This window comes from Vicugna pacos, unplaced genomic scaffold (genome assembly GCF_048564905.1).
Source record: "Vicugna pacos unplaced genomic scaffold, VicPac4 scaffold_19, whole genome shotgun sequence".
NCBI classification, from domain to species: Eukaryota; Metazoa; Chordata; class Mammalia; order Artiodactyla; family Camelidae; genus Vicugna; species Vicugna pacos.
Window position 1 is genome coordinate 36,668,678 of NW_027328740.1, and position 22,589 is coordinate 36,691,266.

The following is a 22,589-nucleotide window of genomic DNA, read 5'->3' on the forward strand; positions in this document are numbered from 1 at the left end:
TGTAGCTCAGCAGGTCCTCCCAAGCTGATGCTCTGCCAGAGGGCGGGGCCGAGGGGAGAGGGCGGGTCCTGCCCTCCCTGAGGTGACAATTTCATGGCAAAGACTTTCACCTGGTGAAGAACTTGGAGTTTCTTCTAAGAAGAGTGGGTCTTAAAAGAGTCCAAAAAGCGCGGGAGTGGCACAGTCCCATTTGTCTCAAGTAGGGGAGAGCGGCTGTGGGGCCACTTAGGAGACTCGTGAGTCCAGGTGGGCAGTGTTGGTGGCTTCCACTTGAGCGGTGGGACGGTCAGTGTTTAAAAGCGAACATATTGAAGGCATGTTTAGATGGTAAAAAGGAAAGGATGAAGGCTGGCTGTGAATGTAGGATGGAGTAAGGCCCAGGTTTCTGGGTGGATTAATGAGGTAAATGATGGTCCTTCTGTGCTCTGAGGAGGGAAAGCTGCAGAGGGAGTTCTGCGGAAATCTGATGAGTTCAGCTTTGGGTAAAGTGAAAGGTTGTTAGATGTGTGGTCTGGGAGCTCAGGTGAGAGCCAGTAGTGAGTAGGGGGAGGTGAGAGGGACTTTCAAATAATTTTGTATTGTGAACATACAAATAAGTATGAGTAATGACACATTTAAAACCTCTATATTCTGGATTTAAAGCCCAGTAACATTTTGCTATACTGACTGCAGAGGTTCTTAATATTTTTTAATAGAAATAAGTAGAAACAAAATAGTGGAGTTAGTGAGCATCTTAGAGTAGATGTGTGTCCTTGTATGTATTTTTATACCTCATCTGTTTATAACCATAATCTACAAAAAGTTATCTTGCTTAGCATAAGAGTTAAACACAGGGACGTGACACACATTGTTGGGGGTTGAAGCTGATCTTCTCGGGCAAATTATGGACCCTCTCTTTGCCTTAGTTGCATCGTCTGTGACTGCCCCAGGGCCCCTCATCACAGCTGATTTCCTAGAGTAGATGTTGGGAGGGAGGCTGCTGAAGGGAGTAAGAGGTGGCAACTGCTAGGGATATTGAAGAGAGACAAAAACAGATTAAAGCCGATAAACTGAGTACAAATACCCTCTAAATAGAAGGAATCCCGCAGTGTTTTGAGCCGCTTATCATAAGGGAAAGAAAATCACGTGGATCCAAAGCTCTTGAGCATATGAATATTGTGGGTGGGAGGGTGTCATTATAAAAGTGTTGAGAAAAGGCCTCTTTGTTTTTCTTGACATTACCAGTAAGGATGGGGAGCAGAAGCGAAACCCTCTGCTTCACAGTTGAAGGTGCTGTTTTGTGTGAAACTGACCAAAGTTTGGAAACCAGTCATCAGCGATGCTGGCAAATGAAGAGGCTTCTGGATTGGGTGGGGCACTTGCTGTGACTTCCAGGTGACCTGCTGGCTGGGGACTGTGTGGCGGGCAGTAGTTTTGCAGGGTAGCCCGGGCATAATCCCTGGCTCTGATGCTGCTGGTCTGATTAACAGACCTGGGCGCACACTGTCCTAATGGGGCAGCTCGGGATGTGGCCCTGCCGTGCTGAGAGCGAGAAGAGGGCTCCCCTGAGGAGGTGTCCCTGCGGAGAGTGGAAATGTACTCCTGCAGGGGAGGAAGAGCCTCTGAGCAGCGGGCCGGATGCACAGGCAAGACCAGCATGAGCACTGATGTTTCCGGGAGCCGGAAGTCATACAGTGGCCCAAACGGCCTTGTTCCTGAGAGACTGGAGGGAATAGATGCTGAAAAGGCAGGCTAGGGTCAGACCCTGTGGTGGGTTATGAGTGACAGGAGAGGATTGTTCAGGCAGGCATGAGACAACCCTGTGGGCGTCCCAGCTGGGGCGTCACGCCGAAGGGAAGAGCAGAGTTATAGACTTTGCCACTTATTAGCTGTGTGACTTTGAGCAATATCACCCCACCTCTCTATATATATATCTTCATCTGTAAAGTGACACAGTGACAAGGTCGTGTCATCAGAAGTATTAGCTTAGCTCTGATCCTCTTTGTCGACTCCTGTCAGTGCTTCCCTGCAAGGTTCTGCAATGGCTGCTTTTACTCTGAGACAGGAGGGCGTAGAGGGACACTGTAATACCCGAGGGCAGGAAGGGGTTGCTTTAAAAGCAGACATGTAACAGCCTGCAGCTGCAGACCTGCAGGCAGTTTGGTTGACGGTCCTTGAGAGGACTTTGGAGGCCTTAGCGTCGTCTTAAGTCTTGTTTCCCTTTGGGGACCGGATTTGCCTTTGGGGATTGATGTTGAAGATTTGAGCTTCTGCAAAGCTGTTTTCAGAGATGGGTATATATGTAAAATATCATATAAAATAAAATGATTTATTTAACGAGTGCGAATTTGTAGCTGTTATGAACAGCTCTGTTGGCCTGGTCTCCACGGGGGACACCAAGTGTCAGCAGAGCGTGCAGGAGGGCAGGCAGCCTGCAGTGCTTCTGCGGGGTGTTCTCCCCAGCAGGGCGCTCTGCTGAGTTGAGTCTTCTCCGAGTTTTGTTGCCAGAGGAGCAGACAGCAAATTAATGAGTTCTAGAGGGATTGTATAATGACAGGAAGAAATAGGAACCCGGAGATTTTCCGGACTAAAACACGCTTTGGTTCCTGATTCAGTGTGTTCCATTACAGAATTGATGAGTTGTGTCTATTCTGGAACGTCATTGAAATAAACGTTCAGCCTATATGTTAAGGGCTTTGTTTTATTTGGCTGGAGGACTCGAGCCGGGATGACAGCCTCTCAGATCACTCTGAGGGACTGCTCCCAAGAGGTAGGGGAGGAGCTAGGATATATAGAAGCTTACAACAAAGACCAGGTAATTGGAACAATAAAACATTGCTTGTTATCTAAAGAAAACCAGATATCTCAAGTTCAAGTATTTACTGCTTTTCTATGTATGGTGAGAAGCAAACATTTGGGTCATTGAATTCATTCCTTTGGCAATCCCCTGGCTATCTAGGGCCAGTATCCTGTCCTTTCTTACTCTGAGTCTGCTCAGAGGGCACCACTGTGAGTGGCTGAGAGGCCGGGCTGTAGGCATGTACTCGCTGGGGTTTGGCAGCAGCCGCTGATGACTCGGATTCAGCATTCTTTGTTTACTGTCATGGTTGCAGTATTTTCATGCACATTGTAGTATTTTCATTCACAGTGCTCCCACTTGGTCCTAAATTCGACCAATATTTTGAGAGAAATTTCATGACCAATTTTGTCCCACGGTGCTAGGTTGGCTCATTCCTAGTTCAGGTGAAGAATCTTCTGAGTTGCCATTCAAGGTGTTAGTTTTTTTTGTCAGGCCCTGTTGATACTAAAAGTTCTCTGGATCACCTGTCTTACTAGTCTATTATGATACAGAAAGTGTTTACCCATCTTTGCTCATTCCCATACCTAGAATCACACTATTATATTTATTTTATTCAGGGTTATAAATTTTATCTGTTTCTTCAAGATGTTTAGCCATCATCAATCTTGTGGGCCTAGTTACACATTGGGAATTGTAACAGACAACAATTTTATAAAATAGACAGGATATAAGTAATACAGCTAGTAACGTTAATAAAGTCACGAGTAAGAATTTAATAGTCGAGAAGTTGTATTTTTGGGTTAAAATTTTGCTTGTGTTTCTGAGTTTGATCCTATGAGAAAGTTCATATTTATGGTCAGGGTCAGAGCAGGTATTAATTGGCCAGTTGAAATCTCCCACCTTGTAAGATCAACAGTGACCTAAACAGAACTATAAATTCTTTTTAGAATAACGTTTCTGAGGGCTATCTAGTTAGAGCCTTGGAGTAGGGAAACCCACCAAGGTAACACAGAAGTACTAGACATAGGTAATTTATCATAAACTTAACAAGTGGAATAGTTCATAATCAAAGGTTGGAGAAATTATCAAAGTAATTGGTATACAGTCCTGGTCCGGTGTCTTGGGTCAGCTGTCTAGCTCAGATGTCGTCTTCTTCTCATCCTGGTCTGGTAGCTTTTTCTCCATTTGGGCATTGTTTTCAGGGGAGCAGCACTCGATAGGCCAGTGCAGTGCAGGGGATGTTTCAGATAGGAAATGAATCGGAGACTCCGTTTCCTTCAGCTTTGGTGTGTATGGTCTGGTAAAGAGTACCTGAAAAAGGGTCCTTCCATTCAGGTTGGAGACAGTTCTTTAAGTCATGCCTGTTGCAGTATGTATAACCCCTGGCTGCAGGTCATGGGGCATTGGAACTTTACCCAAGGATAGATTTCTGAGCTTCAGAAACAAACCTAGAGTATCTTTTTCATAATTCAATTAAACCGTACAGTAATGTGACATAACAGCAAGGAATGATCTGGGAAGTGTCTTAGTAAATATGGACCTCAATTAACAAAACTAGAATTTAATATCCACTAAAATATAATTTATTTTCTCTCTTAAGTTACCCTCAGTTTTCTCAAATATAGCCAAATCAAGATTAATTTTTTACAAGTTAAGTCTGATTATTTGATCATATAGGCTTTTTTAAATTGGCTGTGTTGGAAGTTTTAATACGGAGTCTCAGGGTAGAATGTTAAGGTTTGCTAAGGCCAAGAAAGACACGTCAAGGCTTTTCATGGGTTTCTGCCTTACAGATTTAGGTAAATTCTTTTCTCTTTAAAATCCTTAAAATATCTTTATACTCCTATATCTGTTAGGAGATGATCTCCCTAATTTGTTTGATAGAGCCACTGGGGACCTAAGTGTTTTTAGTCTCTTGAGGGATCAGATAGAGAGAAAAGATAAGTGTTCCAAGTGTGATTACATAGGTATAATTTATCAAATTGCTGTGAACCATAACTAGCTTAAGGAGAAGAGATTCTTTACGTCTGGGAAACAGGTTAAAAGCCAGTAGTATTTCAAACAATATCAAAAATTATAACCATATTCAGCAGGTTAATCAGTCCCATGTAACTAATTCTTTTAATGAGAGTTTTCATTAGAACTTTGAAATTTCTTACCCAGTTTAGTTCAGTGCTGTAGTTTGAAATTTATTAGAAATCAGTAAATCTCCTTGAAGAGAAAGCATTTTGCAAAACCATCAGAAGAAAACAATTAACTGTCTATAAATGACAAAAGATTTAAAAGCATGGTTAAACACCGTTACACTATAATCAATAAAGAAACCTGTTCACTATACCCATAATTATCACTGGTAACATTTCAGATATGCCAGAATTTTAGGGAGTCCGTGTAATTTCTACAATACCTATATTAATAATATTTCTCATTCAATATAACCTTAGAAGTTTTATGATTCATTTGACAATTCCATGTTATTTAAAATGCCAAATGAAACTTTATAGTTAAAAATCTCTCTTTGGGATGTTTCAGGGGCCTTCTGTAGCATCCCAAACTTAACTGGAGATTAAAAGAATTTTAATTAATTAAATTAATTTTTATTTAATTAATTAGAATTTTATATTTGGGGAGCTTTTTGAAAGATTTCAGAACACTTGATCAGATAAACATATAGATCACTGTAAATTAGTACTAATTCATTAACAAGAAAATATGTCAAATGTAAAGGCAGAACAGATCAGCTAAGTGGTATAAGAAGTTTTACAATCTGTTACTGAAGGTGGATTAATATTTTAAGAAAATTTTTTCCTCTTAACAGAGAGAAAACCAAATCTAATCTTGTTCCAGCTAACTTCTAAGATTCATTTACGTTGCCCAATTTGTTTCTAAACTTAGCCAATTCTGACCATGTACAAAACTCTTCCCTCAGGGTTCCTTTTCCACAAGCCTTCCACAGCTTTCTATACTTATATTAGTGTGTCCCTTATTTTGTCTTCCATTCAGAGGTAACCAGCTTCAGGAGAAAGTCACTATTTTTCATTAACAAAGTATTATTCCATTCTTACATCTTCCTTTACGCATTTATATTACTTTCCTAGGATACTGAGATCATTCCCTTACTAATAGAGACTATTTCAGTGTGGCACCAACCATTTATTAATATTTCTAAACACCTTTAGTTTCACTGTAAGAGGAAGTCAAATGTGAAGTAATTCGTATTTCAATGTTATTTTATCTGAAAATGGCATAGCTATTTAATAAAATCTTGTCATTTAACTTAATTTAGCACACCACTAGAATTTAAAGATACCAAACACTTAGAGATTATCTTAAACATACATTTTAAAAATATATTTTAAATATTTACCCAAAGCTCTCATCTCATTTGCATTTAATTTAATTAAAATTTTACCACAGCACATTACTTTTATTTTTTTTTTGACAAATCTGCAACAGATATAACAGGATCTTATTTGACTTTCATTAAACCTAGGTACAGTAAAGGTATTATACATAATATTGATGACTTTAAAGTTGTCTATATTAATTAGAACATACTTAAACTAAACAATATCAAATATTATCTTAATATTGAATATTTTCCATTTCACATGACGCTGAAAGTCAATTTGTTCAGTTGTTATTTTAAAAATACTTAATGTTTAAGCTCTTATATTTTTACGTCAATTAAGCAGAGCTCTATGACTTTGAATTTTTTTTCTTTAGCAGTAGAAATATCTCACTTCTATAATGTGTACACAGGCTTATAATCAGAAAAAAGCTAGAGATCTCATAGCTTCACTTTAAAACTTACTTATAAGATAGGTATAATAATAGTTGGAGTAAGCTGAATTTGCTTGCTCAAATCACTAAGGCTTACTATTTATGAAACAGACAGTTAAAATTTCTTCACAAAGGCTGAAGGACCCTTCAGAGTTCTGAGTTCTAATATGCCAAAAATTTCTTGGCCTTAAGGTTTATTTCGTTGAGCTAATTAGACTCAGTCCTAGGTCACTGTTTGTTGTATTTATATTTCTGATGTGCAAGACAAAGACACTGTCTTCCAGGTCCCCAGAGAACTGCTCTCTCACCCATGCCGTATTTTATCTCCTTAAATGGCATTTTTGTATCAGTGAGAAGAGCTGTAAACAAAGAATTCCATGTTTTAAAACATTAAGGCTTACTTAAATATGTCTTCCAAAACTTGCATAAGGCATTTAGTAAGATCTCTTTTCCTTGTGTTATAAGTTAAACCCAGGGTAAACCTGTATTTTTTTATTAGCCACTCAAATTAGTTTTTAGTTTTACATTATATTGGACGGCTTATGTAACTATATTGGTTTATTTTAATTTGTTCAATTAATATTTTCAGAGGGACAGATATGTGCCTAGCCTTATAATACCAAGAAGGGGAAGTGTTTTTCCTCTTAAACATACGTATCCCACAACATAAGCAAAAGTTTTGTATAAAGACCATTTAAATATACCAATTTCACAAACTTTTATCTCAATTTTATTAAATCTTATACCTTTAATTTTTATATTTATTAAGTTTAATCAATAATTCTTATTTCTAGAAGGAGTGCCAGAAACCTTTTTTTGTGTGTGTGTGCATTGTATATAATTTTATAGAAGTCTCTAGGATGCCCAAGTTTCAGCCAAAGAGCTTAGGCACTTCTCAGTTTTTAATTTCATTAATTGGTCTGTTATCCCAATTATTGATCAAGTATTTCAGTCTATATATACATATATTTCAAACTGTGGTAAGTAAAATGGGCTTGTTTGAACTTTAGTCTTGGGGGGGAGTAGGTGAACTCTTTGGCCCTTTTTTTTTTAACTTTACGTTGTGTAGTATCAAAACCCTGTATGTAAATCCAAAAATGTCCATTTTATGTATTTGATTCAAAATAACCATATAAAAATATTTATCCTTTTGGGATAAGCCACTTAATTTTTTTTTCGACATTTTTACAATCATTTTTCCAGTTATTCAACCTAATTAACATTAATAATTCTAAGTTTTTATTAGCATATCTAGAAACATTTATTAGAAAGGAAAAACACAAACGTAGCTTTTCAAACCAGTTTTATTTTTTTAACTAAGTTCTTAGGTTAACCATTAGATATATTTTTCTACATTTAAACTTGATTTTAATAGAAACCATAAAACAACTGTTTATAATGAGATCTCTTTAAACTTTCACCAATTAAAAAGTTTTCCAAATTAAAAAATCCATCATATGGCCGTCAATTTATATACAAATATAATATATATATAGTGATTTTAAACCAATAAGATGAAGAGGCCCTTCCACATGAGAGTCGGGGTGTTGCCTAAATAAAATTCAAAGGTTTACTCTCCAAAAGCTAAAAGCCTTTGTGGTCCAGGCTGATGCAACAAAGTTTAAGATGGCAAAATATCTGAAAATTGGTACTATCAAAGAATTGCTTAGAATCCCAATTTATTTGCGTGGCCACCATATGTACACAATACTTGAAACTTTTGTATGGTGGAGTCCAAGGTTTCCTTTAAAAAATAAACTAAACATACATATACATACATACACACACTTAAAACACCCAGAGAAAGATAAAACATTTACATTTCAAGGACACAGGAAGAGAAATCCAAGTTACCCCTAAAGGGGATTTTGTTTTTATAAGTTCAGAATGCCAAAATTGTTTTTATCAGGCCTGGTTAGTTATTTTCAGAGTGAGTTTTTTTTTTTCTTATTCCCAATTAATGTTGTAAATTTTGTATGTACATAAACCTGGCTGGGGTAATAGTTGCAGACTGGCAATCTGTCATTTCTTTTTCTTTTCTTTTCTGTTCTTTATTTTTTTTTTTGAAAGTTCTATTCCCCATTGTAAGGTCGGGTTCTCAGAATAAATTTGCTAGTAAGATTTCCCACAGGGACAACTCTGTGTCATGAAGTCTTTGTGTCTACCACTCCTGGAAGATTCTCTGTCACCCGAGAAAGCTGTTACCAGCCAGGAGGATGGTCCGAATTTTGGAGTTGAAAGTTTCCTCATAAGAGTTTTACTTTTATCCTGAAAAATTCAATGGAGGTAACCAAATTGAGGAAAATATTAGACCAGACTCTTACCTAACCACTCAGTCCTGAACCCAGTGTCTTTCAACTTGGACTCACTCAGGATGTCTCCACTGGGTGAGTATTTTCCTCATATGTTTCCACCAGCCCCACTTTGGACATATCCTCAAGGTGGATATTTCCTGTTATCTTTCAACCAGGCCCCACCCAATATGTCTCCACTGGGTGGGTAATTCACCTCAGGTTCTTTCAACTGGAGGGCCACGTACCTGGATACACCGCCAGATAAACTTAGGATCATCAACCAATATGTGAGATCCGAGAACCTAGAGAGACTCACCCAAATTCATCTGGACTCCCCGAGGAGGTGGATGGGCACAAAGGGCCACTGCTGGTACCAAGGCTCCGGTTACTTGGAGAGTTCAGGTGGAGAGAAATCTGCTGTGGTGCTTCATGGTGTCCAAAACTGTTGACTGAAATACATGTGCAGCCTAAAAGTTAAGAGTTATGTTTCATTTGGCGGGAGGACTCGAGCCGGGATGACAGCCTGTCAGAACTCTCTGAGGGACTGCTCCCAAGAGGTTGAGGCAGAGCTAGGATATATAGGAGCTTTACAACAAAGACCAGGTTGTTGGAACAATAAAAGATTGCTTGTTATCTAAAGAAAGCCAGGTATCTCAAGTTCAAGAATCTAGTACTTTTGTATGTGTGAGAGGAAGCAAATATTTGGACTCACTGAATTCATTTTTTAGACAAGCACCTAGCTATCTCGGGCCAGTAGCCTGTCCTTTCTTATTCTGAGTCTGCTCAGACGACACCATTGTGAGTTGCTGTAGCAGCTGGGCTGCAGGCCTGTCCTAGCTAGGGGGTGGCGGCAGCCTTTAATGACTTGGTTTCAGTATTCTTTGTTTACTGTCATGGTTGCAGTATTCTCATTCACATTGTAGTATTTTCGTTCACAGACTGATTATGGATAATCTGCAACCTTGGAAAGCAACCGAGATGGAATTACTGCAGGTACCTTCTGCTTTAATAAGCCGTGTGCAAACATAAACAGGGAGGAAGCATACACTTGGATTTGGAGGTGTAGGAAAGGGATCCTGCACATTGCAGGAGAACGCAATGCAGAATTCCTTAAGTCCACCTTTCTTTACTGTAGTGGTTTCTGAGAACAGTTTATGGTAATTAACCAACATTGACAAACTGCACAAATTGCATTTAAGAGCTGGCCGGCTGAAACTTGTGTATTGGAGAGGTGGAATTCAAAGGCAAGTGGTCAGGTGGATTGGAGAGACATGGAGCCAAGGCCTGGGCCCAGATTCCGGTTTAAATTGCCATTTCTTCACCATAGGGCCTTGAAATAGAATTCAAAATCTCTTAACCTGTTGGTGAATCTGTGAAATGGACATAACATTCGTTTCACCCTGGGATTGTTGTAAGATCTAAAGAGTATTATAGCACACATGAAGCACTTAACCCACTGGCACTTAGCAGTGTTCACTGTGTGGGGCCGCCCCGCTTAGCATGTGTCAGAGCCGTAAAGGCAGCATTTGTCTGTTGAGGATGCACTTGTAGCCCCTTGGCTAGGTTATGAATTTGGTGATTTCCTATAATCCTTGTAATTCTATGTGCCATGGACAGTTATTTTCATGGACAGATGAGGAATCTCATGGTAAAAAGACTGTATAATTTGCCCAAAATCAGACCATAATTTTGGGTGCAGAGGCCTCGGTTCAGCATGGCCCCCTGGGCCTTCTGCCCTCTCTGTTCAGCACCAGAGCCAGATATGGAGTCGGCTGTTTCCCTGCCCAGAATATCCGGCAGGCCGCAAGACACATCTGGCCCTGTGCTGCTTGAGCAAAAACTCCGAAGGAGAGACAGTTACAAAAGGGATAAACATAAAAACAGACGACAGCAAATTGTGATCAGCTCTGAGAAGGAAAGGAACACGTCTCGCCGTGCAGAGCTGGGAGCTTTCCCGTCGAGGCTGCTCTGGGGGTGTTCATCTCAGCTAAACAATTTCTGCTGCTGCACCAAGGCAGGAAGGCAGGGCGCGTGTGGCCAGGTAGACAGGGCCTCGTTGATCGTACTCATTCCCCATTAAGCGGCAGCTTTCACGGGCACTTACCTAGTAAACAGATGTTGGCCATAATCATCACGCACTTTGCTTGGTAGTTTTCTTGGCCCCAGCATTGAGATGAGGTCATTGAAGCTGGGGAGTTTGCTGCATGCCCGTGATTACCTTGCAAATACCCCGACTGTTCTTTCAATCTAGACTGGTGTGGCTGTCATGTCCCAGCCCTGTGAATGGCATCGTGTAGCTTCTCCCAAGTGGCCCAAATGACTGACATTGATATGCTTAATTCGTTGGAAATAGTATGTGACAATAATAGAAAAAGGTAGTAAGAAATTGTTTGGAAAACTGGAAAAAACCTTTTCTTCCCCAGCTGGGGGAGCGTAACCCGTATCACTCACCCTACTCACTGCCTGTCACCTCCTCCCCGCCGACTCCGTGTTCATAAGCCACACTGAGCCTTGGGAGAACATTTTGCCTCATGACACTTTTGACTAGGACCTGCAACTTCTTTGTCCCTAGTTAACTCTCTCTTCAAAGCCATTCAAATTTTTGCAGGCTCCTCCACTCAGATGTAAGAATAGCCTCTTTAAACTTCTTGATGCAGCTCCTTAATGAAGATCTTGTGATGGAAACCTAGCCAAAACTGGGATGTATGCATATAGTGACTGCAACCTCAGCACTTTGTTAGTTCAGAATCAGAGGGGTGAGTGACTCAGGAAATGCTTTTTTAAGGTAACAAGGGGAAAGTGAAAGGACGCAGGCTGTGTGAGAAAGAAACATCTCAATCACAGCCAGTAAGGCACCTGTGTTCAGGATGGGGTGTGGCGAGTGCAGAGTTCTCACAAAAAATAGTGGTGTGATGGGAGCGAGGACAGTTGGGTACTTTATTGGGGAGGAAAAAATGTGGGCTGAACATTTCCTTGTTGAACAAGTGGATTGTGACATGATGTGCTTGTATTTTGGAGAGAAGGGTTTTGTGGGGACAAGCCTAGGAGTACGCTGTATGTCTGGGGAGTCAGCACAACAGAGAAACACAGAGAACCGGGCAGACCCCAAGACCCATGCTGGGGGAGAGACTGCCCACCAATTGGAGCCCTGGAGGCTGCTTCTGTCCCTTAGCTGTGGCCTCAGACCTCCCTTCACAGCCCAGTCCTGTTGATACAAGAATAAAAAACGTTGGGCATGAGAAGGGCTGTGTCCCAGGCTTTCATTGAGCCCCTGGGATGTGCCCCACCAGATTTTGTTCCTTAACTTCATGCAGTAAAGAATTCAAGAGCAAGCCAGTGTTGAGTAAAGGTAGATTTATTCAGAGAGATACATTGAAATGCAAGAGAAACGTCACGAGGTGTGGGGGTTTGATGCTCATATTAGAAGTAGGTACACACTCCACAGATTGAGGGCCTTCCCCAAAGAGGGAGAGAGAGTGGTGACCGCGAGGTGGCGCTGTGTTGCTTGTTTTCTTGGGCTTGGTGGTTTCATATGCTAATAAGTAGAAGGACCAGCCTTAGGGTAAGGCGCTGGGATTCCCAGGGAGTTGGCCATTTCCCACCCTTTGACCTTTTGTGGCTAGCATTGGGACTGCCATGTTGCCTGGGGCATGTTATTGACCAAGTTACTAATACAATGGATGTTTACTGAAGCTCAAGATCTGCTAGAAGTTAAATCTCTTCATCCTGAGCCTCAAGGCCTATTGGGGATTGAATCCTTTAACATTTTGATGTTAATTGCTGTGGCCTTCCTTGAATGGCTGTGCTCTTCCCCCTTCCATCCTGTCTCACTGTGATGACACAGAGACAGCAAAGGTCTGGCCCTACCTGTGCTCTTGCATTTAACTGCGGGAGGTGTGAGGTGGGCTTATGATGACCCTGAATGGTGAGAAAAATGTTTCAGATTTTCCTACGTGAGACATGGGGACCTGACAGCAACCTCCGCAGATTTATCTCACGGGCATTATCGCTTGTGTTGTTATAGAAACAACAGGCAAGCCAAGAAACAAGTATAACTCACAGGGTTGTAGTACTGAGATTTATTTAGCTGGCACGCTCAGAGGGGCTTCATTTCCAAAGCTCTGAGCACCTCCAAGACGTGCACATGAGGTTTTATAGGGTTAATTACAAGTATGGGGCTATTAGCCAATAAGGCTCAAACAACAAAAAGCAAGGAATCAGTACACTGAAGCTTATCAATTTGGAACAGATCCCGTTACTGACAATTGTTGTCCTTGGATTTACGTGTTAGCTTATTAGCCCATTAAACTGACACTAAACTTCAGGTTTACCAAGTAGCTCAGCAAAACTTAGATCAGTAAACCAACATTATCACACTTAGATTTGTGACTTAGCTTGTTAGCCCAGCTGGGGTTTTCCTTCACAGTGTCACTTATCTTTTTTATTTTTCTTTTTATCTGTTTTTAAGTATTTAACCCAAATTTAATATCAGGGTGTTTTGGGAAAGAAATTTCTCTTTTTCTTTTCTTTGGGGTTCTTTTGGTGGGAAGGTAATTAGATGTATTTATCTGTTAGTGGAGGCCCTGGGGCTTGAACCCAGGACCCCGTGCACGCTAAGCACATGCTCTACCACCCGCCCCTTCATCATATTCTTTTTGCTTTAGCTGCCAAGAATCTTACAGCTGAATTTGTAGTCGGCCTTTAACACTTGCCCTGACTTCATGGAATCCATTTTTATGAGTTTATCTCCCCCTGGTTTCATTTAAGTATTGAATCTCCATTTTCTCTTCACTCTCCGTTTTGCCTTTTTGTTGTTATGGTTGTTAAGCTGTGTTTAAAAAAATTGTTTAAATTCTCTTTTAGCAAGAGGCTGAATGTAAATATGCAAACAAACAGCACAATTAAATGCTTTTATATATTCTAAGCTGTTTAGTATTTACTTAAAAACCGATTTGAATATTAAAGTGATAACATTTTAAAAATATTTTTAAATTTTTATAGAGATATAGCTGATTTAAAATATGATATTAGTTTCAGGTGTACAATAGATGCTCCATTTATAGTTACTGTAAAACATTGTCTGTATTCCCTGTGTTGTAAGATACATCCCTCTAGCGTGTTTACATTACATGTTGCAGTTTGTATAAGAAAGTTGGGTAACGCAGAGTCTGGAACGTGGCTGTGTATGACTCAGGTTCACGCTCACCCTGCATGGCAGAGCTCAGGCCTTCACTCCTTTCTGCAGGGGAGCGAGTGGAGGCAGCTCTCATCAGCGCTGGCACCACCCTCTGAGTGGCAGTGACAGCAGTGACTGTGTGTGGACGTGCAAATTGTTTTTCCAAGAGCTTTATATGCGTTTCTGCATTTAATAATCAAAGCCCTCCTGTGAGGAAGCGTTTTAAGTTTTTAATGCATAATACATTTTATTTTGATATTGATAGATTTCAAACCTCTGGAAAATTTACAGGAGTAGTACAATAAACGCTTAGATACAGTTCACCTTATAGGGCACTATTTGGCTTTCTGTGTCTGGCTTATTTTAGCATAAAATTTCAAGGTTCATCCATATTGTAGCCTGAATCAGTACTTTATTCTTTTTGTTTGATAATATCCTTTTCCATTTTTTTTGGTTTTAGTCTATTTAAAAATATTTTCATTGAAGTCTTGTCAGTTTATAATGTTGTGTCAGTTTCTTGTCTACAGCACAAGACTTCAGTTAAAAAGGAACATACCGGCATTCATTTTCATACTGTTTTTAAACATAAGTTACTATAAGATATTAAATATATTCTCCTGTGCTATACAGTATAAACTTGCTGTTTATTCTTTACATACTCAGTAACTGCAAATCTTGAACTCCCAATTTATTCCTTCCCACACCCTCCCCCCTCTGGTAACCACAGTTTGGTTCCTGTGACTCTGTCTGTTTCTGTTCTGTAGAGAAATTTATCTTTTTGTTTCTTTCTTTTTTTTTTTTTTTTTGATTCCACATGTCAGCAATCTCATGTGGTATTTTCCTTTCTCTTTCTGGCTTACTTCACTTAGAATGACATTCTCCAGGTCCATTGATGTTGCTGCAAATGGCATTATTTTATTATTATTTTATGGCTGAATAGTAGTCTATTGGACAAATATGCTACAACCTCTTTATCCAGCCATCTGTCAGTGGACATTTCGGTTGTTTCCATGTCTTGCTATTGTAAATAGTGCTGCTGTGAACATTGGGGTGTAGGTGTATTTTTTAATTAGGGTTCCTTCTGGATATATGCCCAGGAGTGGGATTGCTGGGTCATCTGGGAGGTCAAGGTTTTGTCTTTGATGAACCTCTATAATTTTTCCACAATGGCTCCACCAAACTGCATTCCCACCACAGTGTAGGAGGGTTCCCAATTCTCCGCAGCCTCTCCAGTATTTATTGTCTGTGAACTTCTGAATGATGGCTATTCTGACTGGTGAGAGGTGATATTTGATTGCAGTTTTGATTTGCATTTCTCTGATAATGATATTGAACATTTTTTCATGTGCCTACTGGCCATTTGTGCGTCTTCATTGGAGAAATGTTTCTTTAGGACTTCTGCCAATTTTTGAATTGAATTGTTTGTTTTTCTTTCTTATTAAGTGTAAAAGCTGTTTACATATTCTGGGAATTAAGCCCCTAGCAGTTTCATTTATTGCAAATATTTTCTCCCATTCCATAGGTTGGTTGTCTTTTTGTTTTGCTTACTGTTTCCATAGCTGTGCAAATGTTTGTAAGTTTAATTAGAGCCCTCTTGTATATTTTTGGTTGTTTTTCTATTGCTTGAGTAGACTGCTCTAGGAAAACATTGCTGAGATGTATGTCACATGTTTTGCCTATGGTTGCTTCTAAGAGGTTTATAGTGTCTTGTCTACATGTTTAATTCTTTAACACATTTTGAGTTCATTTTTGTGTATGCTGTGAGGGAGTAGTCTAACTTCATTGATTTACATGCAGCTGTGCAGTTTTCCCTGCACCATTTGCTGAAGAGGCTGTCTTTACTCCATTGTATGTTCTCACCTCCTTTGTCAAAGTTTCAATGACCAAAAGTTTGTGGGCCTATTCTTGGTAAATGTGTTTATCCGTTCATTGATGGATGGATATTGTTAGTAACTTTTGGCTACTCTGAATGATACTGCTATGAATATTGATGTGAAATTTTTATGAGAATATGTTTTCATTCTGTTGGCTGTACAGTTGGCCCTCCATATCTGTAGTTTCCACTACATGGATCCAGATGGCTGATTGTAAAGGGACTCGAACATCCTTGGATTATGGTATCCAGGGTGTGGGGTTCCTGAAACCAACCCCCCAAGGGTATTGAGGGATGACTCTACATATAGGAGTGGAATTGCTGAGCCATATAACTCTAAGCTTTTGAGGAAATACCAGACTTCTCCAAAGAAGTTGCACAATTGTCCCTTTCCCCTGGCCGCATATGAGGTTTCTCTGCCTCCTGAATGACATTTGTTATTGTCCATGATTTGGTAATAACCATCCTAGTGGGTGTAAAATGAGATCTCATTTTGATTTTGATTTGTCTAGTGATGTTGAGCATCTTTTCATATGCTTATTGGCCATTTGTATATGTATCTAAATTTGTGGTAAATTTAAAAATTGGGTCTGTTTTATTGTATTGTTCAGTTGTAAGAATTCGTTATATATCCTGGATGCTACTCTCTTATTAGATAAATGTTTTGCAAAATTGTTCTTCTATTCTGCACATTGTCTTTCACTTTATTTTTTTTAAACATTAAAACAATTTCTTTACAGGGGAGGTCGTTAGATGTAATGATTTATTTTATTTTTCTTGCTAAGCACGCACTCTCTGACTTGGGATACCCATTTCCCCTGTCATTTGACTTTCTTGATGATGTCTTTTGTAAGAAAAGGGTTTTAATTTTGATGAAGTCCAGTTTATCTGCTTTTTTCTTCTATCACTTGTGCTCTTGGTATTGTATCCAGGAAACCAAAGCCTATCCTAGGACCACAAAGATTTATACTGTGTCTTCTTTTAGAATGTTTATACGTTTAATTTTTACATTTCTGTCTGTGATCTTTGTTTTAATTTTTATTTGTTATATAAAATATGGGTGTTCAGATTCCAGATTGATTCTTTTGCCTGCAGATACCCAGCTGTCCCTGCACAATTTGTTGAATAGACTATTCTTTCAATGGGGTGTTTTTGGCCCCGTAGTGGAAAACTGTCTGTAAATGTAAGTTTTTCCCCGTGGGTTTTTATTGTGTCTCATAGATTTATTTATCCAAACTTATGCCAGCATCATACTGACTTATTACTATAGCATTTTAGTACCTTGAGTCCTCCAACTTTACTCTTCTTTTGCAAGGTTGTTTTGCCTATCCTGGGCCCCTTGCACGTCCATATTAATTTTGGGATCAGTTTTTCAATTTTTGCAAAGAAGTCAGCTGGAATTTTGATAGGGATTCCACTGTATATGTAGATCATTTTGAGGAGTCTTAATATTTTTAATAATACTGTCTATCATTCCATGGAAATGGGATGTCTTCCATATATGTAGATCTTTTAAAATTTATTTTGGTGATACTTCAAAAAGTTCAATGTACAAATCTTGTAAACTTTCGTTAAATGTATCCCTCATTTTATTTTTAATGCTGCTGTAATTGGACATGCTGAGTTTCTTATGGGTGGGACTATATATCAATCTTCTTATTTCTAGAATTCCTTAACAGCAATTACCCTAGTTATATATTTGCTACTTAAATCTATCCACAACTATTCCCCGCCCCGTGTTATAAGAAACCAAGACCCAAGTTAAGCTACCTGAACACCTATGTGGAAATGTGAAATGAGACCCTTGGGTGGGGCTTTGTGCAGATGATACTGGAGCTTATTCAGGATGGCTTCATCGTAATTTCTTTTAAACAACCCTTCCGGTGTATTTAGTCAGATACATTAAGAACATGCCCTTTTGATGTGCGGAGTAGCTAAGACTATGATTTTCAAATAATTTCTAGTGAGAGTGTTGTTCTTGAAACCTAATTTGCATCAATCTTTGAAGATTTATGTTTCAGGTGCTTTGACTAAAGAACCCCCACCTGTCTTTAATCAATAACGACAACTAAATGCTCAAGCAACATGTAAGAGCTTGAGCAAACTGCCCCCACCCCGTAGTGCTGGGTGGCTGCAGCTGCAACTGGAGTCAACACTTACCTATCCCAGTACGCTTGTGCTGATCTGCTCAAAGTGGTTCGTCCAACAGTTTGTCAGTAGTCTGTTGGACAAAGTCATTAAAAATTGATTGAAGGTTGCTGGAATGCAATATATTCTTATTAATATTAATTAAGCACATATTGACTGCTTATTGTATGATGGAATTGTCCCTCAGCCTCACATGAATATTATTTCTCATAAAACCTCATATATTTCCTTGTTAATCTCACTTTACAGATAAGGAGACTGACAATTAGGTCTTCTCTCTTTCAGGGGAGCTCATTATCAATGATGGGAAGTTATAAGGAAAAAGATATTTATTCATAATGAGAAAACATTTTTCTGAGGGTCAGCAAAGAAGAAGATGAACACTGAAGAAGGTGATCATTGTTCAAGTGAGACAAGCCCTGGGTTGTGCGGAGTCTGCATCCCTGTCCTAGAGAAGGCACGTGTAGAGCTGCGTACTGGGTGAGGCGGCGCGGCCGCGCAGGGAACGCGGATGCTGGGCCGTTGGGCTGTGCTCAGGCCCGGTGGGGCTTTCTCCTAAGGGCAGCGGACCATCATTGACAGATTTTATGTTGGAGAGTGGGGTGCTCTCGTAGTTCACTTTTGTCTTGTAGAATGCTTGGAAACATTTAGAAGGCTTGGCAGGAGGTGATGTGATGAGTCAGAGTAGGGTGGCTGCGAGGTGTAGCAGTGTTCAATTTTCAAGTGGTTTTCAGGCCCAGGCTTGTGGCTCAGTAGCCGTGTCAGTTTGAATGACGCACTCAAGGAAGTGAAACAATTTATCTAATCAATTGAAGCAGCGATGTACCCAATTCCCAGGACTGTTGTGGAGATCCAGTGAGATAACGTTTGCAGTGTGCAGCATGGTCCCAGCACAGAGTCAGTGCTGAGTGAGTGCCAGTGAGTATCTGGTAGGTCAGGTGTGGGTGGTGGGACTCGGTGTCTGAGGATATCTGGGCCCTGAAGGAGGGGTCCATTCACATCTGTGAGTGATGGGTCTGAGTTGGGAGAGGCACGGAGAACTTAGCCCCCGACCAGAGGCCCTGGGCAGGACGGCTATTGGAGGAGCACCGTGAAGTCAGCTCTTTGCAGGTGGAGTTGGAGGTGCCCTTGTGACATCTAAGTGCAGTGTCACGAGCTGAAAGTGGAGGTCTGCGCCCAGGCTGTGCATTTTCGAATAATGTCAACTCCTGAGGACACCGAAGTATTGATCACTGAACGGAAGTCATACTTTACAGGACAAACGAATAGTAGTATCACCTCTGTCATCAAAGCTCACGTCTATTTATTCATCACTCAGTTTGCTAATTATGTACTTACAGAGCTCACTTCACCGTCCTCCCGTGGGCTCAGGCTCCACAGAAAAGAGCTGGTGTGTCTTCCTCTTTTCCAGAAGAAGACACATTTAGCTTGTAGACTTCTGTACCTCTCCAGACTTAGGATATTTGTTTGTTGGTTTAATTGTATTTTCTGTTGGCCATGTCCTGACAGGAGAGAAATTTTACCTCATGGTCATTTTTCAATTAGCTGTTACTGAGAATTGCTGATCTGATACATAGTGTATGTATTATATTAACTTTGTAGAGTAGTTATCATTTTTCTGTCTTTGCCCTTTAATTTTGATTGCCCCTTCAGTGTTCTATCCTTTTTGGGGCCTTATTTTTTTTTAATTAAAAAATGTCTGTTAACAGTTAAGAAAACAAAAACAAAGAAAAAATGCACATGGGAGCTAAATTTAGAAAATGTCTAGTGTGTTTTCTTTCTCGGCAATGGAGGGTTCTAGAAACTCGTGAAAACTTTCATTGCACAAGTTCCTTAAAATGCTGATTAAGAAATAAAACCTTCCTTCCTCATCTTTCAAGCTGCACAACTAATTGTCAAGAAAGAGAGGGAAAATTCTCAGAAACCAACACAAATGAGAAAGCAGGGTTTCTGGGAGATATGCGAGCCTTAGAATCCCTGGGGTGCTGGTTTGATCCTGAACTGATTTTCAGTTGCCTTGACAGGAGGGCAGGATGTGAGCCCCAGGCCTCTGACACTAGGAGTTGGATGGGGGATCATATTATGGGCCAAGCCCATCCTGAGGATCTTGGTTTACTAAAGGGTGAAATAGGAAAAAAAAAAAATTCCTCAAGGCAAGAAATTAAGGAAAGTCAATTTTGTTGGAAGAGGGGAAAAATAACAAATCCAAAGTAAGGATATAATTTAAAGTTGTTCTGGCATTAGAGTGACCACAAACACCTGGCAGAAAAGCACAGATACTCCTTGATTGATAAGTTGTGTTTTGAATGAATCAGTGAACAGCCATTCTGAAAAAGGCCTCCAGAGTCTTGTGGATCAAGATACTGGACAGCAAACACCTCTCTTCCAAGGTCTCATTCAAATAACCAGAAAGGTTTTAAAGGAAAGAAGCCATAATCATAGATCTATTTATTAACAGTTCTATATGCTACGAATTCAGAGGTGACTATGTAGTTGTCTCCTCTATTATGGACCTTACTTTCTCTTTGGGGAGACAAAATGACATAGTTGGTAATCTTGGTGGAGGGAGGTGTTAGTCTGTTGCAATTAGCCAGGAGAGGAGATTAAGAAAACAGTGAAGGGTGGGTGAAATTTTTAGCTGAGGACAGTCTTGTTCACTTGGCTTTTAATTGCAGGCTCAATGAACTGTCACTGGAGGGAATAGATCTTACGGAGGATGGACATAGCTCAGGCCTCATTGGAATGGACAAATGAACCTGGAGAAAGACAGTCAAATCTGTGCAGACATTAAAGTTCACTTGAACGTGCTGCATCCCTGAGCCAAAGATAGGACAAATATGCAGCAATTCTTGAGGACAGAAGAGTGGTTTTTAAGGTTCTCCAAGAATGAATCCCATGGAACCGAGATGGCCAGTTGTCAAACTGAGACTTTGTTCTTTGGACGGTGTACCCAGCAAGGGTATTGGCCTTTTATATGTTTCCATTTGTCTTTAATACATGTCTGTTGATGAGGACGTGGGCACAAATGTTTGACACCTTGTCGAGGCGATTTTGGATACCTGCCTAGAAGCACGGGCACAGTTGCGGCTGCTTCATACATCTTGCAACCCATCCCTTTCCCCGGCTCCGTGATCACGGCAGAGTGGTTCCTTGTTGACCTGTCCGTTTCCTCTGTGACATCATAACCCATGAAAAGACCGGAGCATATTAACTTGGCTTTGTTAAAGTCAAAGAAAGAGATCAAATGTGGAGTCAGATTTGTTCTTTCCTATTTCAGTAGTACCATGGAGATGGCAGTTTGGGCAGCTTTTTGTAGTGTCCTTGAGGCTTTCTCTCTCAGCTTCTTTGCGCCTCAATTGAAAACCCTTCATTGCTGTCTGGCCTGCTGGTAATGCACACTGCCTGTTTTGCCCTGAAGATGTGTTCTGTTTATAAACTCATCTCTACTCCTTGGAAAACAACACAAGAAAACCTCAGTTGGTTTTCCACCAGTCATGGGCAGGGGTGAGGTATACCATGTTATTATTTCATAAAATAATAGTAATAATAGTAATAGTAATAGTACTAGAAATAATAATAGTATTATAATAATAATAATAATATAAAAGAAGTCTTAAAACAGGACTGAGCACATTGGAGAGAGTCAATAAATGCTTTCTGGCTTAAATCAAAAGTGATGACTTAGTGATTCCATGGCTGCTGTATTTGCTAAGCTAGTTACTCCTTTGCTCCATTACACATTATTTTAACTGAAAAAGAAATGCAAGGAAATGGTTAAAAAAAAACTCAAACAGAGCACAAAAATACACAAGTGAAAGAAGTTTTCCCTCATCCTCTGTTCTTTCAGCCCTGTCTGGAGATGCCACTGTTTACTATCTTTTGGGTGCTTTTCCAGATATGCTTTGCACATTCCCACCTATGCATGTAAATTCCTTTAAAATTTTAGTTATTTTTAACTTAAAGAGATTTAAATCCTCAAGTGGCTTCTGCCCGGGTAATAGAACAGAACAAATCTGACTCCATATTAGATCTGTTCCTTTGAATTTAACCCTATGCTCTGTCTCCTAGGCTTCATCTTGCTTGTAAAAAATTGTTGCCTAGAGCCTGAAATACACAGGAGAGCTTATTCTGAAGCTCTGACCTTTAAGGATATTGAACACTTTTTCATTCATTAAAAGATAGCAAATTGCAGAATAGAAAATAACGTTTGTTTTGTTGGAGATTTACAGGGATCTGACCCACGCAGATAGCTGTAAGAACAAAGGATTCTAACAAGAAGGAATTCCTACACTAAGAAGTTTGCAACAACCAAGCGCGTAGGGAAGGAGCCTGAATTGTGACTTGGGGAGATGGTTTTCCAGAACATTAGTTTGCCAACTAGGTCTACAGAAACTTGCTATTCCAAGCCCCAACATCTGGTTTCCAAACTTATTGGCCTGTCCTGCACTGGGGAGAATGAATTTGGACTTGGTAACACTCCTATCTACCTAGAAAGCTGGGCACTGGAGCTGAGTGTTATGGAAACAGGCCAGCCAA

At 40.0% G+C, this 22,589-nt stretch overlaps 1 protein-coding gene and 1 long non-coding RNA gene across 4 annotated transcripts in view; both read left to right on the forward strand.

The window, feature by feature from the left end:
• LOC140692909 (uncharacterized) overlaps positions 1-22,589 on the forward strand; it is a 101,115-nt gene that overhangs the window by 48,066 nt on the left and 30,460 nt on the right. The window lies entirely within an intron of this gene.
• Positions 8,849-20,995, forward strand: LOC140692930 (uncharacterized). 3 transcript variants are annotated; one of them, XR_012068566.1, is made up of 3 exons: positions 8,849-8,949; positions 9,795-9,849; positions 20,729-20,995. It is a non-coding gene; the product is annotated as an uncharacterized lncRNA (long non-coding RNA). The 3 variants fall into 3 exon arrangements; XR_012068565.1 differs by lacking the exon at positions 8,849-8,949 and adding an exon at positions 9,040-9,258; XR_012068567.1 differs by lacking the exon at positions 8,849-8,949 and adding an exon at positions 9,155-9,329.